Below are 16,936 nucleotides of genomic sequence, written 5' to 3' on the forward strand. Positions count from 1 at the left end.
GCACACTTGGCAAATAAGCTTGGCAATTAGTTATGCTCTTGAGAACCAGTAACATACAATAAAAAGATCTATCATATTCTACAGATGATAGGAATTTTATGTATCACTTATGTATCTTTGGTATAGGTTTTAGCATATGGAATCAAAACTCATGAGCATGAGGAAAACCAGTGGATATCCACTGTGTCCTTTTCACAATACCATTCTGTCAAGCATAAATTGGTCAGACATTTCAACTTATTTACTGTCATTTCTCAGCTATAAATATTCCGAATGGTTTCAAATACTCAGACCTTGCCATAGCATCCACAATAATGAAAAGTGCAAGTATTTTGCAAACTGAACAGCATCTGGATTGTTCAACAGCTTAAAGATATGTAGCAGAAGTTAAAACTTGGTGAAGTAACCTTTGAAGGACAACACATTCCTCCTTTTAATGTTTGTTGTTAACTCAGAGGATTCAGGTTAATTATTTTGCTTCCAGCATATAAATCAACAGTTTGACTTTGCTAGATGCACAGTTCTGTTCCTCTGAATCCTAGAAGCATACTGTTTACACAACATAATCAGCAAATTAAAATTATCTTGTTCACAGAGGATCTGGTTCCCACAAAATATCCACACCCTTCCTTGATCATGAATTATGGGTGTCTGGAGTCTTTACCAGAAACTTGGCTGGGCTATGTAAAATAATTTTCTGGAGAGTGTGTTTTATTTTGAATGAAGCAAGCAGGCAAGAGGCCAGTAGGATTAAAATGGATTCTTTCTTTAAAACAACTCACAAAATACAGCAGTTCCTACCATTTTGTTAGTGTTGCCTATTTCTTTCCAGATCCCTTTTCCAGGCTTTGACTGGTGCTCTCAAGTACACTCTGCATCTCTCAGGGCACATCAGAGGGTGGCTGCTGCCCAGGGCCAGTCGCCACCAGAGAGCCAGTGGACACGAGAACAAGGAGACTCTTATTGGAGCCCCAGCTGCCAAGTCACTGGGTCCATTATCCCAACCCTAGCATGAGGAAGGGACATCCATCTTTCTGCTCATTCAGCTTAAGGGAAATAATTCCTCCAGGTATGATTTGTAAATACTGTGATGCTTTAATTCTCTGAAATCATAAAAAAGAGCTCTCAGATTCCCTGATGAAAAAGGGAATGCTCTGTCTCTATCTAATATTATGTTGCGTTCAAAGCTCTCTGAATTTATTTGGACAGTATTAACAGAAGTTTATTGAATACGGGCAAAATAATAAATGAACCACATCCACAAGAGCTGGGATAACGAGGAACTCTGGCAGCACCAAGAACTGTCCTGCTTGACCAAGCACAATGCAGTTACCTTCTCCACTCCCAGCAAAATCTACCTGTGTGATCTCCTTTAAGTCACTGCAACATTTTTCTCCTTGTTGAATTTGATAAAAAACAGAGAAACCGGACAAACCTGAAACAAGAGATATGGACTTCCTTTGCTGAAGAAGAGGTACCCTGACAGTAACAAACAAACTTAACTTTAGTGTCATGAAAGATACCAGAATATTGTACAAAATACTTCTTGGTGCAATGAAATTAAACCAAATCATTTAGCGATGACCTCTGACAGGAGAAATCAAGTCTGTGTCTTAAACTCCTGCCACAATGATTGTTTCAATGTCAGTTGTCTGTCTGCTGTCATACCTGGAGAGCCCTGGATCCTGCCCTACGCCTGTGTCAGCAGAGCTGAAGTGTTTCTGAGGTCAAGCAGTAGCCACCCCTAAAGGCCCATGAAAGTACTTGCTCTTACCCACTGCCCTTGGGTCTTCATCATACAGGAACCAAGGCCACTGCCCTGAAAGAATAGATAATCCTTTTGCTATCTGACCTGCAGAGAGCCAAGAAATGGCCTCTCCCACAACGAAAAATCTTTCCTGCCTCATGACACCCTCATTACAAAAGTGGCCTTGCCACCTCTTTAATCACTACTCCTTTTTTCTTATTTTGTCTTGCACTGTTCACTGCTTATTAGTTTGCTCAGCTCAAGGGTTGTCAACACCATAGGGACTAACGCTTTCAGAGCACCCTGAGCTGTGGGAACAACTGCTCACCCCATGCCAGCCCCTGTTCCAAAACTGCTTCTTCCCTGTGCCACATCTCACAGCTGAGGCTGGGATGGACAGAGGTGAGCCCTTCTAGGCTAGGACAAACAACACTGAAAATGAGGGAGAAAAAGCATAAAAAATGCACAAGAGCCCTGTAGCTGCAATTGGCAGCTGTGTAGTTAGGAGGACTTAGAGGGCTCCAGAAAGAAAGCATTTCTCTGTGCACTTTCCAAGACTTGTTTTGAAAAGATGCCAGGCAGAGCTCTTCAGAGCTAAGTGCAAGAAGTAAGCATGATGGTGACATCTTTAAAACTGGCCAGCTACCAGTGGGCTTTTACAGGGCCAGAGTGATAAAGCTGGCAGAAGATTATTTTTTTTGTTGTTGTGAAATCACATAGTCCTACTTCTTACATCTGTTTAGGTATTTATCCAAGAATACGTGCTAAAAAAATACCTATGTCACTGAGACAAGAGCAATTTATTGTAATTTATATGAGAAGGTTGACATTCCAGCATTAAGTAAAAAAAATATTCTTGACATTTACCATTTTTAAATCACCTCTGGGCAGGATATCCAGTCAGACATTGCCACAGTCCAATTAACCAGATAAGAGAAGGGACAACAGTTAACATTCAAAAATACACAGTTCTCCCCCCTTCCCTTGCCTGAAAATAAAAAATAATTAGAGTAGGATTATACATTTGTTATCATGTGTATTAGTAATCAGCCCAAGGGCATAGAGAAGAGACCTTTTGACAAAGCAGAAATTAGTAAGAAATAACTTAGGGAGATCTGCTTAGAGCAGATTAGAATTGTCGTTGAAAAGGTTTCCCCCTCCCCAGAAGATGCTTGGAGTTGCAGTATCATATTAGGGGAAAATACTACAAAGGCTGCCAAAAAAGCATCAGAAGAAAATTAATGTAAGAGGAAAGGCTGAAGCCTGATGGTGCTCCAAAGATTACTGGCTTAATTGTCAGAATTTCTCTAGTCCGGCTTTTGTACTATCAGCAATAGGTCCAGAGTTAAAATAAAATAAGTGTGTTCTATTTCTACTTTCTGATACTACAGAAGTGGATGTAGCAATTTATTTCCTACATGTGGTATTTTCTTTGGCTTATAAGGGAACCAACACAGAGATCCACTGTATTGCAAAAAAAATTTGTATTTTGGTGTCAAAAAGGGTCACATTTCTGACTTCTGCTATTTCTGATCTGAGTGACAATGAAAATTGTTTTCGTGTGCAAGACAGATGGGTCATCTTGAAGCTTGTGGAAGTTAATTATGCTTCAAATCAGAGGGAAGAAGGAAAGGACTATTCCTGAAAATAAGTAAACACAAAAGATAGAAATGTACTAAAAATTGTCACCCAGCCACTAGAGTGAGAACTGGGAGTCAGGGGTTTTCAGTGCTTCAAACAAGTGAGAAATGGAGCCAGGGAGGGAGGGGAAGAGCAGGGAAATACTTCTTTCAGTGACAAATTCCATCCTACAGGTATATAAATATCCCCACACAAGAGGAAGAAGATCTGCCCAAGAAGACAAACAGTAAGACATGCTGATGAATTTATGTATTTTCCTGGTGTAGTTCCACTGCTGCATATCCTGTTTCCTTCTGGTCATTTAAGTATGTAAAAAACCAAACCAAACAAAGCAAAATTCACTAGTGCCTTTTGTACTGTGAAGTAGAAAGAGGAAAGAGAAAAAAATAATGCTGGTTCCAAGAGCACACACTACATCAATTTCTGTAGAAAAATTGAGGCTTGTAAGGTTCTATTAATGAAATAAATTCCCTGTGTATGACAAAAACTTCCTAACTTAAAGCTTTCACTGATAGAAGTAGGTACATTCTCCTATGTACATTAAAGCCATCAGAAGCAGTTTTGTAATCACACTTCAGCTATTGCTTCCTGTCCAAGCACAGTGTAATCAGGAGAGGGAAGTGCTCCTGCCCTTAACTTAGAAGCCCTTAGTATGAAGTAGCAGCAGTTGTTTTTTTCCCAGATGAAAGACTCAAAAGCAGAACCATTTTTCCTACGCTATTTAATGAGATAAGACAAACCTGAAGTGAAATCTTTGCCTTAGAAGAAGACCCTAAAAAATAATATTTGCATGCAATTGCACATGGTAAGATCATTCTTAAAAACACAAGACTTAAGTGCATGAGAGCAATATTTAACATGAAGAAGGGAAAGGTGGGTCCTCTTTAGTATCTGCAGTGTGAAATTCTGTGTTTTTTCCTGCATCTGTGGAATTTAACAAATATTCCCACTCAAGATTTGTGAGATTTGTTTTAGCAGAGCAGTCAGGAAAGTTTTTCTCTTTCTACCTGCTCTCCAAGATACTGTGGTAAAACAAACCATTCCTTTCTCAGTCTGTCTGCATGGTTCCTCATTATTAATTGTATTTCCCAAGCTTCAGGAGTGTCTTCATTAACCTTAGGAAGTCTTGTTTTCAAACTCCAAATGTGGTTTCTTCTCTGATCCTTCTTACAACCCCCTCTTTAAAATGAAAGGCTCCCATTCATAGTTACCCTTTCTTTCCTTCTCTTTTGCCAGTTTTCAGTCCAATATGCTCATTGTCCTTCTATTCCATGACTTCAGACCTTAGACATTTTAACCAACAGTGGAGAATGCTGTCAACTGCTTTCTGAAAAACGGAGTCTATAATATCCTTTCCGCTTCCTTACCAGGGCAGTAATTTCCTCAAAGAATTCCAACAAATTAGTTAGGCATGATCTCCTTTCTCTGAATTGATGTTAGCTGTCTTTAATCAAGCTCTGCTTTTCCAAGTGTTCCCTATTTGATTCCTTAAAGGAGTTTCAGAGTCTTTTCCCTTCAGTGAAGTTAAACTGACAAGTCTGATTTTTCCCAGTGTTTGGGGAAGCTGTCTCCTTTTTTTTCCTTAAGAAAAAAGGATGAGAAATAAATTTCAAGTAATTTCAGTAGCCTCCCATCTAGAGACACTTATTCCCCTGGATTCTTAAGCACCATTTTTGCTGTTAAGAAAGGGAATGCATACTAAGAAGACAAGGATGAGAATGAAGAAACACAACACTACAGATGACAACTTTGTGTAATCAGATGGTATATTTTGAAAGCTGGAAACCAGATAATAACAAGTAGTTCTGATGAAGCCTAAGATTTGCATGGATCAAACTCATGTCCAGTTCCTCCTACAGGCAAGCAGCAACTGGGACCCATACAACCCTACAGCACTTCCTCATGGACCTCACTGTGGAACATCTGCTGAAACGTGACATGGTTCGTGTTGAAGTCTTTGGTGCATGTACTTAAGGGGTTTTCAGGCTTCCCCCTGAGGTCTCCTTCACTTCAAGCATGAGTAAATTGGGAAGGGGGATGTGAGAGATTAGTCCATCAGTCTGCATGTCTTCCTGTACACACAAATGATGTAGTGCATGACCTGGCTTCATGATGGCATGAACCTCTCTGCACACATTGCTGAGTGCAACTGCATCTGTGTTGAAGCCAATTATTTGCCTTGCAGTGCCATAGCCTATCTCTTGCTCTTGGTGGATATTTGCTGGCCATATCCAGTAACCTCTCACTGCACTTGGGACAAGCCATGACGGGCAGGCAGACCACAGTGAGGTGGGAGGCTGTAACCCAGCCTCACCTGCAGTGCCTCAGGACAGGGCAGCCTGGGAGCCTGGCACAGGGCACTTGCCATACCCCACTGCTGTCACGCCTGGGTTTGGCCTTTTTTGTGGGTGGGTTTCATTGTAATCTTTCCATAAATCACCCCTTTCTTCAGATGCAAGCTTCATTCCCACTGTCCTCTAGGGACAGAGACAGAGGACAGACAAGAGCAGAGCTGCCTCGGGGAAGGGGACAAAGGCATGATCATACAGGATGGCTTTGTACCTGGCCATTGCACCTGGTCTCATGAAGTAGCAAAATGCCCAACATGTAATTGCATTTGAGAAAAAAAAGAAGTTTTCACCACTGTCATTGGTAAGAAAAGGGAAATAAAAAGCATCAAAGAAAATAAGGAGGTTCTGCCTCTTCAAAGTATACGAGATTCACTCAAAGTTACAGCAATAAGCACATCCCATGAAGCTTTACATTTTGGTACAAAATTGGATTGTATGCACCATGCATTTCTTGGATTCTCATCTCTGCAAGTGATACTGTATTGATCTAAGATTAGAAATAAGAAATCCCTGTGTCAGTAGGTTTCCATAGAGAGTGAAGGTGACTGCTGGATCCTTCTCATTTCAAACACAGATTGTTAACACAGATTGTTAACACAGACTGTTCTGGGAACACATAATTTACTGCTCAGAAGAAAAGGAGATTCTAGAGGCTGCAGAATCTCTCACAGGTAAGGAATATACATTTTAAAAGATAGCAGAATCAGTCATTAACATTAATTGTTCTTTTAACACTGGGTAGCCCTCAAAGCTGTTTCTTTACGCTTAAAAGAACAATATCCGTTTCCTACTTCTGAGTCCACTTATTTCCTTCTTGCCACTAAGCACCGTTCTTAAAGCATCAGAGTTCTGGAAAGGGAGTTTCATAAACTCTCTCTTAAAACCTTTTCCCTCTTTAAAAAAAACAACTCCCCCATAAAAACAAACAAATAAACAAAAACCAAAACCCAAAAAAAGATAGGTTGTTTGCTTTTGTTACTCTTACACTAAAAGTATTCAGAACCTCATCTCTCTGCCATTCTTATTTTCTTTCTTCCTGTTTCCAGATTTCATGACCCATCCCTTTGTCCTTGTGCTAAAATTTCCCTTTGACTTAAATATATCTTTTTGTTTCCTGGAAGGTCTCCTCTCTTTTTGCCATTCTCCTTCCTTTCTCATTTCTGATGTCTGCTTTACAAAGTCTTATCTCACTCATGACAGCTTGTCTAAAAAATATTTTGGATGGATTTGTTCCACTAAGCTGGAAGTCTTTTAGAGTTTTGATTTCAGGAGGAAAGTGACTCAGATCTGCTGAACTGCAGGTAACTAACCTTAGCTTGTGGCATATCTCAGGTAAATTGTGTCACTTTGAAACACAGCAGAAGGGATTAAAACTAATATTTGAGACAGGAGCATAAGCATGGTCATTCGGTTGTGTTGCTTAAACTTGTTCTGGAACAAAATACAGCAGACACCCCAGCTTCTGTAAATCTTACTCCATTGTCTGGGGTTTTTTTTTTTCAGAACTGATGAGAACTAATGGTCTGTAAAAGGCAGCAGACAATCCTACTTTACGAAACAGCTCCCGGGGCTAGTACAGGATCTGGCAAAATGGTGAGGGTGTCAGCCCAACACTGAAAAGTTGCTCTTACAGTCAGAGAAGAGGGAAAGCAGTGGCATGGGAGCCTCAACTGCCAGCCCATGGGTTAAAGCATGGTACCCTTCCCAGCCCTGGCTGGAGAGCTGAGCACACAAGGATGAGCTGGAGGAAGCTTCCAGCAGAAAGTGAGTTTCATAGCATTACTCAGAAAGCCAAATCATATTAATCTTATAATTAATTCCTGCAATGCTAATGAAGGATAGCCTTGCAAGACTGGTGAAAGGACAAAACAGGGACACTTTAAAAATATATATTTATAAACTAATTGGGAAGTATATTGTGCATGGTTTTATGCAGCAGTCAGATGACCTTCTTCTTTTGTAACCAGCGGCTTTTCACCACAGTGGACACACTGTCTCCAAGGCTGTCCAGTGCTGTGTAGAACCCAACAGAGGAGCAGAAAGAGCAGGCACACTTAATCCCTGACATTTCAGTCCCATGACAGCCCAAGCAGGCAGCAGTAACTCCATTATTAAATCTCAGCCCAACTCAGAGAGTGTTTCCAGACCTTCTTCAAAACCAATAAAACACTATTTTTAAAAAGCCAGGAATGCTGGTGTTTTGACGAACCATTAAAAGACACATTCTACTGCTACAATTTTATCATTTACCTATGTTACTAAGACTTACAGCAGCTTCTTCATATTATCAGGTTTGACATTTTTGATAGATTTCTAATTGACCAGACATAACTGCACCTGAAAATGTATTCTTGCTACATATCTGATGCCTTATGCAGTTCCACTAAAAATACTGTGATTCAGCAGATTTTACACAGTTTGAGTTTGCCTTGAAAACAGGCCTTCAGTTAAAGATGTACCTTCTTTCTCAATTCCTATTCACAGGTTCTTTTTTTTTTGGCTAGCTTTCCTATGCTGACTGCTAGGCTGGCCCTCAGCAGACCACCCCACACCACTCACCCTTAGACCTCTACATGAGTGCAGATGCTGATTTTGTCTTTTTGATTCCTGCTGTGCCCCTTGTCCTGACTCAGCATCCTGGTGAGAGCAACGTGATTACTGCTACCATTGTCACTCAGCTGGTGAGGTTCCTTGCCGTGGTTATTTGCCTGTGGTAGCTTCAAAGACCATGAGCATCACCTCCCTGGGGTTTACCAGATGCAGGTTAGCAGTTGCCTGCTTTGTACTACATGACCATTGCAAAAGGACTTATGGAAGAAAACCACAAAGAAATGAACTGTAAGTGCATCCCATCCTCCTCCTGTGGTGGGCCCAGAAGCCACGGTGTTGTGAGTCTGCCTCAGTGAGAAGTGATTTCTTAGCTGACATTTGGGCATGTGGAAGGCTAATAAGTGTTCATGCTGCTTTTCAGCCAGCTAATCAAAATCGGTTGTGGTTTATTTCTAGCCTTCACCTCCATATGCACCAAGGAAAAATGTCACTGTACCGTCCACTGAAGTAATCTGTATTTTTTCCATGTCCAGTCAACTCTTGATGATATTCTCCATAGACTAACACAGAACATATGTAAATTGGAATGTAAGAACATATTTAGTATATTTACCTTTGAAAAATGAAGTTATGATGAGGAATGAACATCAAGGGGGAAAGGGGTGGGGAGATGGCTGGGAATATGTCATCAGGGCACAGCTAATCTCCAATCTGGATGCACTGTTCCCAGGTGATCAAAAGCTGACTGAGTTTCAATCACAAATGTGGCTCCTTTCTTTTCTGCCAAGTGAGCTTGAACTCTCTGGGATAATCTACATCTTTTTCTCATTGCAAGACTTGGCACTATTCAGTAGAAATAGCATGCTTTCTCAAGGAACTGCAAGAGTAATGGAGGCTGAGGCTTTTTGAATCGTAGCTGAGATGCATTAGCAAAGCTGTGGGGTACTTCCTGCAGCACCTGCCTGGCAGCACTGGGAGCTGATGGGTTTTCCCTTTCCAGATCTCCAGATGAAAACGGCTTTTAAAGATGCAGCTCCTATTGCATGCTTGGTTTTGGCAACTAAAGGCTGATGCTTAGCTGGGAAGAGAAATCATCCATTCCTTTTCATCGTGACCTCTTTACCTTAGCTTCACTCCACATCTGGTCCTCTTACCCTAAGCCGCTGCCTGTGATACACCCTTTCTTTTTTCTATTTTTCTCCCTTTGTAACTTATCCCCCTCTTATGTTACCACCTTTCAAAATCATAATAGCTTAACATGATGTTTCCTGCTATCATTCCTTCCTCACCTCCTCACCTGTGGTCCTGGTTGCAGCCGTAAGCTCTCTGGGAAATGGGCTTCCTCCACCTCCTTTCTGCATCTGCTGGATGGGGGCCCCAGGCCTGGTTGCTCTGTAGGCTAATAAACATGCATAAAAGTAGTGATAACAAGTAGCAACTCTGCTCCTCAACTAATCAGTTCCTACTGATATGTTGAGTACTTTTTTCTTTAGAAATTGCATATCCAATAGCAGAAAATGGGAATTAATCTGTAATTTTATGTGTTGCCAATTCAAAGGACAGTAATCACCTCACCTGAGTTATGCTGCTGACCTGATGCAAAATGAATTTGGAATTCAAGTAATGGGAATACATTTTTCAGTAATCATTTGAAGATGGAATTCCTGAAGAAATTAGTGAAAATTTTTGCGTAAGAATCAATAACAAGAAAGTCCTGAACTGCTCCTTAAGAGTCCACAAGTCAAAAAAGTACTGAACTTCATCCAATAAATAATACATCGTGAATTGTTCGCACAGCTGTGCTCTACTTGCAAGGGAAGTTCAGGGGGTCTAATAATCCCTCTTCATGCAGAATATTTTGTTACATGGGGAAAACAGTAATTCAGAGGATTCTCAATTTTTCTCCTGTAATAAATTAAGAAACTTTGATTTTGGCATTTGCAGGGAAAACACTTTTTTTTCTTCACGGCTGTGAACTATCTCAGAATAGATTTTTTTTAAAGGAAATTACTAGCATGGCTGCCATTAAACAATGAGCATTGGTCCAGTAATTACTACACAGTCCCAAATGATGTAGTACAGGAAAATATATTTATCCCAGAGATAGTGTGTGGTAACTTATGGTAAAAGTTGCTTCTTTAGAAGCAGCCACCACAACTCCATCTGTTTTAGCTAAAATAGCTGTCCAAGTGACCCCAATTTCAACTTTATGAGGCTCATACTAATAGGGAAACTGAAGAAAATGAGACAGAGTTTAGCTTCATGTCACTACTCACATTTTCAAGCTCTTTATCAAGTATCTCTTAAAAGTGTCCTGTATGCTAGAGCTCCAAACGTCTGTCTGGAAGTGATGGACTCATCTTTAAAGAAACAGACCCACTTAATGTGTCGAGCTACAAACATGAGCCTATTGGTGCATATGAACTAACATGTCACCCTGTGATTGATGTTTCCCTATTACTCTGCCAAAATACATTAAGTTAAGCTCCTTTTCATCTCCACAAATAGTAGGGACTACAGATGGCCCTCATTTGTAATCCTCAGGAACTAGCACAACCAAGCAATGCGAGGGGGTGTCGGTACCCACTGCCCACCTGAAATGGATTAGGGAGATTTCAGTATGGAGCAGCGTTGCAGGAACAAAGTAACATAGCAAGAAATAATGGAAAGGAAGGGGTGCTGACAGTGGCTGCAGGCATTATCGAACTATGCAAATGACAGTACTCTCTGAGCAGACAATCACAGAATCACATTGTCACAGAATCACAGAACAGGTAAAGTTGGAAGGGACCTGGTTCAACCTCCCTGCTCAAGCAGGGTCATCCTAGAACGTATAGCACATATGCATCCAGACAGTTCTTGAATATCTCCAGTGAGGGAGACTCCACAACTTCTCCAGGCAACCAGTGTTCCAGTGCTCAGTCACCAGCAAGGTAAAGAAGGCCCTCCTTGTGTTCAGGTGGAACCTCTGGAACTTCCTGTACATCAGTTTCTGCCCATTGCCTCTTGTTCTATTGCTGGGCACCACCAGGGAGAGCATGGATCTATTCCAGTGACACCCTCCCTTCAGATAATTACAGACATTGATGAGGTACCTTCTCAGTTGTCTCTTCTCGAGGATTAACAGGCCTAGTTCCCTCAGCCTGTCCTCATAAGAGAGATGCTCCAGCCCCTTGATCATCTTTGTAGCCCTCCACTTGACCTGTTCCAGGAGCTCCATGTCTCTCTTGTACTGAGGAGCCCAGAACTGGACACAGCACTCCAGCTGTGGCCTCACCAGGGCTGAGTAGAGGGGCAGAATCACCTCCCTCGACCTGCTGGCAATGCCCTTCCTAATGCACCCCAGGATACCATTATCCTTCTTGATGAGACGGGCACTCTGCTGGCTCATGGACAACATGTCCACCACGCCCTCCAGGTCTTTCACTACAGATCTGCTTTCTCAGCAGGTCACACCCAGCCTGTGCATGAGGTTATTCAGATTCAGTGATATTTTAGCAGTGTGCATGACTCAAATCTGCGTACTCTCTGGTGGCATTCTGGTCCCACTGAATTTCATGGCTCACCTACTGACTTCAGTTTTGGTCAGGATTTCATCATGGCCTGAAGATTGTTGAGGTCCTGATGAAAGGCAGAAAAAGGTGGAGGTTGTTTCTTGGCACTCTTTGTCTAGTGAGCTTGTGTGACTGGGAGATGACTGGGCATCTGCTTTTTGTAGCTGTGCAAAGCAATTCCCCTGTGGCCTCAGACTCTTTGCTGGAGGTTCCTACTGTAGGTGTCTTGGCTGTAGCTGGTCATAGAATCATGGAATGGTTGGAGTTGGCAGGGACTTTAGAGATTGTCTAATTCTAATTGCCTTTCCATGCACAGGTACACCTTCCACCAGGCTGCTCAAAGCCACATCCCAGCTGGCCTTGAATACTTCCAGGGATGGGGCATACACAACTTCTCTGAGCCTCACCACCCTCATAAGTAAAGAATTTCTTCCTTTTGTCTAATCTGAACCTACCCACTTGCAGTTGGAAGCCATTACCCCTTATCCTGTCACTACAGGCCTGTGTGAAAAGTCTCTCTTCAGCTTTCTTATAGCCTTCTTCATGTACTGGAAGGTCTCCCCAGAGCCTTCTCCTCTCCGGGCTGAACAACACCAGCTCTCTTAGCCTGTCTTCAAAGAAGGAATGCTCTAGTCCTCTGATCATCTTCATGGCCCCCCTCTCGGCCCACTCCAGTGGGTCCACAGGTCAAGGGAGCTGTGGCCAACAGACCTGGGAAGAGGAGCTCTGACTGCCCAAGACATGTCTTCTTGGAAAGCCATGCTGTGTCAGTAAAGAGAGGAGATGGGCCCTGTATCACCTTCACCAGGATGAGGGCCAGTGGCAGGCAGGGCCCCAGATGTCGGATTTCTCAGGGTTGCACACACCCTACCAAATGAAAGCATTTTTGCACACAGCACACGTGTGTCTCCTCACCAGTAAACATGTCCTCTCACTGTCATCAGAGCTCAAGCACACAGGATCCACCTCAGCCAGCCCTTGGCTCTGGAGCCTGCCAGAAGAGGAGGGGGATGGGAGGTGGATGCAGGTCTCCATCTACCATGGGTTTCATTTTACCTCGTGTCAAAACTGTTCCCACCTCTCATGTGAAGGGAGTGATTGCAACACAGATAGTCTTCACTTGATGCATATTATGAGAGTGAATTTATGTCACCTCACTTTTTACAAGAAGAGAAAAAAAGCAAAGAAAGCAAACAAAGATTATTTTGAGAGAGGGATTTGTGGGGCAGAGGATGGCAGATGTGGCTGTGAGAAGACGGCTCCAAGTGCAGTTTGGAGGCCAGGCAGGAAGGGAGCCCCAGCCTCCAGACAGCATAAGAGATAATGAAGGTCTTTCCAGACACCATTATCTGCTTCAGCAAAGCACTGGGACTGGCTGATGGACCTTCTCCAGGGAAAGATGTATGCAACTCCTTGGAGGTCCATGCCTAGCCAGGGGAATGAGGCTGGTGTGGGTCTAGACTCAGAAACTGCAGAGACAGAGATGTCTACCTACAGGTGCTAAAAAAGCTAGCAGAGAAATTTTCTTGCTTGCGTCCTGTGAAAATCTCCGTTCTCAGGCAAGCTAGCTGTAAACAGTGTACAGAGTTTTGTAAACCAAGACTTTCTCTCACAGGTGCAAACTTGTTATGCACAGTCTTGTTTTCCACACTGAAGAATTTATTTTGAAATAGGCATCGTAGCATTCAGCCAATCACTCTGGGAGGTGTATGGTCAAGCACCCAATAATGTCATTTCTCTATTGCAAACCAAGTTATATAAACAAGGTGATAATTAATTAAATAACCCCATTTATCCTGGACTTCTGTGTCGTTCTTCGTGCTGTCCCTGCGGACAACAGCAACATCTGCATCTTCTGCAGGGTTGCTGCTTGCAGCCACACAGAAGTCCGGCTGGATCCTGGACATGTGACAGAGGAGCAGACAGCATTCTTCCACATTTTTACATGGTGTAGTTACTCCTGACTGACTGTGAGTAATAGCAGAAAGGGCTTTCTGGAGCTGGCACCAACCTCTGGCACTTCTGTGTTTTCCCTTCTGTGCCACTCACTGCTTGCTTCATCAGTCCAATGTAGTGCTGCAGCTGGCTCCTAAACCCCAACATTCCTGACATGAAACTCACTGTCTGATAAGAACTCCAAGTCTGGCTGCTCATCCTGGGTAGTGCCATGGTAGCATCCTCCCAACAACCTTCCTTCTATCATGCTGACAGTCACCACCTTGCATTTTCCTCACTCCTTTCTTGACTCTCTGTGCAGAAAGAGATGTACCAGTGCATGGGATAAACAAAGAATATCTCAGCCTTCTCACTCTGAGCAGGCCCACACAGCCTCTCTGTGTCCCCAAGGACTGGGGGCAGCTTCACAGTATCTTGCATAAGTGCACTTATCCTCATTCTGCACCTTCCCTGGGATGCCTAAGGCCCTCAGCATCATGGTCGTGGTTGACAGGTTCCCACCACCTTTCATCACCCACATTTTTCCCTCTCCTTCTTCCACCACAGAAAGCCTCAAGATGAACTTTCATGTGAGACAGGGGAGTTTAGGAGCTCCCTCTGGCCCCAGCTAGAGAGACAGTGGAGAAAGAGGGAAAGGTGAGCAAGGGATGGGGAGGAGATGACATGGTGAGAGAATCAGGAGGCTGGAAGGATGGTCTAGGCAGAGGGTGACTCTGAGGTAAATGGCTCCTCCCATTCATGCTAAATTGTGAATAGCTTTTCCTTTACATTAAATAGAAAAATTCATAAAATTGTATAAATTTTCTTGTCAGAGATCCGGTCTTAGATATTGGATTCAATTGACTGACATATCTTTATCTTAATCCAGTTGAATTTAGATAGGACTGAATTTAGAACCGAGTGTATCAAACCTGAGCCAAATGCGTTTTGCTCTAGAGTTTAATATAGCAAAGATTTCAACAATCATATTCATAGGATTCCAATTAGGATGAGGTTGAAAATAATGATACAGTACAAAGATAAATGCACTTTGGGTGGTAACTAAGTACTGAATATCCAACATCATATATACAGTGATGACACAGGTATTAAATGTGTGTGTAAAGTATCCATATGCAAATTGTTGACTGAATCTTATATCTGTGTGCATAATAACATGCTTCCTTCTCTTATCTGGAAAGGATGTAGGCTGAACTTCTGCATCTGCTTTTCGAAACAAAAAGGACTCCTGAAATGGAACTCATAGTGCAGGCTGGTCTATATTTTCAGGACAGCTGAAAAGGTAGTAAAACCAGAATTATTCACTTCTCTTAAAATTTAAGTTTTGCAAATACTTGGATATTTCATACCTACAGAAAGAATGTTCCCTCTTGGATACAGATAGCCTGATCCTACAACCATTCCAGAATCATAGGGAATGAAATTGAAAACAAAAGCCATTTTTACATCTGCTGTCAGTCTTCATTTCACTTTCTCATGAATATTTCTGTGAACAAGATTTTGTTTGCAGTGGAGTCAAACAATTGTGGGCTTTCATGTGGGGCACCATTGGTACTGATGTGGCCATGTTCAGTCTGTGGGTTTTGAAGGCTTGGGAGAAGAACCAAGTGTTCTAAGCTTCCCATCAGTAAAAACATAAGTAGGTACCTTACTGAAGAGAGGGACAAGAGTCTTGGAGAGGAACTACACAATATAACCCCAATGTGAAGACAAATCCCATGGTTTGTGTTGATATTAATGTGCTGTACTAAAGGAACTTGAAGGAACTTGAAGGAATCATGTGGGATAACTGTTATGAATACTTTAAAATCTTGTTAACTCATTTATTTAATCTTTTTTAAGAAAAATGGTGGAACTATCTCCCAGTATTTCTTTGTGTTACACAGGAGATGCAATCCTGATTCTTTTAACAGAAAGAATATCACAAAAAAAGGATCTGGTCTCTAGTAAGTCTCCTCAGAGGGGTTAGCTGCTGTGGTGCAGCACAGCTGTTCACTGCCATGAGATCTAAGGACATCCTGTAAGGTGGCTCGGTCAAGGAGTCCAAGCATGGTTAATTCTGGAGACTATGGGAGAGAAAGTCTTGCAAAGCAGCAGGGCTAATGTTATTGGACTGGTATGTGGTTTGCTATAAATCAATTCAAACTTTCCTCATTGTAGTTTTTGTTCTGCTAAAACAACCTTAAAAAAAAAAAAGTAAAAATATGTCTTTTCCACTGGAACATAACATCTATGTTATACCAGTCAGCAGGTAACCTCTGCAATATTATATGTTCACTGTGTGTCACTGTAGGAAAAAACCTTACCTTTGCAAATAGTGTTTTTTTCAAAGTGGAGACAAGCAGTTCACTACAAAGTTACTGTATTAAAAAGTTCGACTTTTCTGATTATTCTTTCTCTCTCACCAGAAATATGTTCTAGTTCAATGCATTTAAGTGGAGTTTGAATTTTTCTCTCCCAAATCTCTGTTTAAAATCTCAAATGCCAACATAACTCCACAGTTTCTTCTCTTACCAAAAGTCCCCTTTCTGTGGGCCGTGGGGGGGTCTTTCCAGGGGCTAGCACAGGATTTCACACAAAAAACAGCCTTCTGCATCCCAGTTTCTTATTTAATTTCTGGATCATCTGCTCAGTGGCAGCATTTCAGCTGTTCATGGAGTTTTCCAGCGTCCCACAACCTCCAGTGGGTGTGCCGAGGCTTTTGTTTCATTGTTGGTTTCCCTGCTATGCTGTCAATGACTGACAGCACACATACACCCCCTGAGAGCACGATGGACTGTGTATAGTTCACCAGGGACATCCTGGCGGCTTGTGAACCGATGCAGGAAATATTGTCAACTATGTGTTAGTGATATATCCCAGCTCTTCTCATGACTCATATCTTTGAAGGTTTTGTATTTTCTTTTCTACTCCAGCAATTGATGGTGCCTGGAGTAACCCAAACCTGGTCATTACCAATAAATACTTGGTTTAACACATCCTAAGGTAACTAATTTGCTTTAAGAGAACCGACTGAGAAGTCATTTACTTAGTCCTCATGATCATATCCTAACCAGGTGCCTAATTTACAGCTGATTTATCAATGTGAATCTTTAAAAAGCAGACTCCTGTGAGTTCAGCTGCACAATTTGAGATGA

At 42.1% G+C, this 16,936-nt stretch overlaps 1 long non-coding RNA gene across 1 annotated transcript in view; it reads right to left on the reverse strand.

The window, feature by feature from the left end:
• LOC121659595 overlaps positions 1-9,713 on the reverse strand; it is a 65,014-nt gene extending 55,301 nt beyond the window's left edge. Inside the window, exon 1 of the long non-coding RNA XR_006014382.1 lies at positions 9,587-9,713. This is a non-coding gene — a long non-coding RNA (uncharacterized LOC121659595). The remainder of the gene's footprint in view (positions 1-9,586) is intronic.
• Positions 9,714-16,936: the final 7,223 nt, after the last annotated feature.

The sequence above is a fragment of the Corvus kubaryi genome, unplaced genomic scaffold, assembly GCF_017639235.1.
Source record: "Corvus kubaryi isolate FWS band 111438036 unplaced genomic scaffold, C.kubaryi_AGA036_p1.0 137, whole genome shotgun sequence".
NCBI classification, from domain to species: domain Eukaryota; kingdom Metazoa; phylum Chordata; class Aves; order Passeriformes; family Corvidae; genus Corvus; species Corvus kubaryi.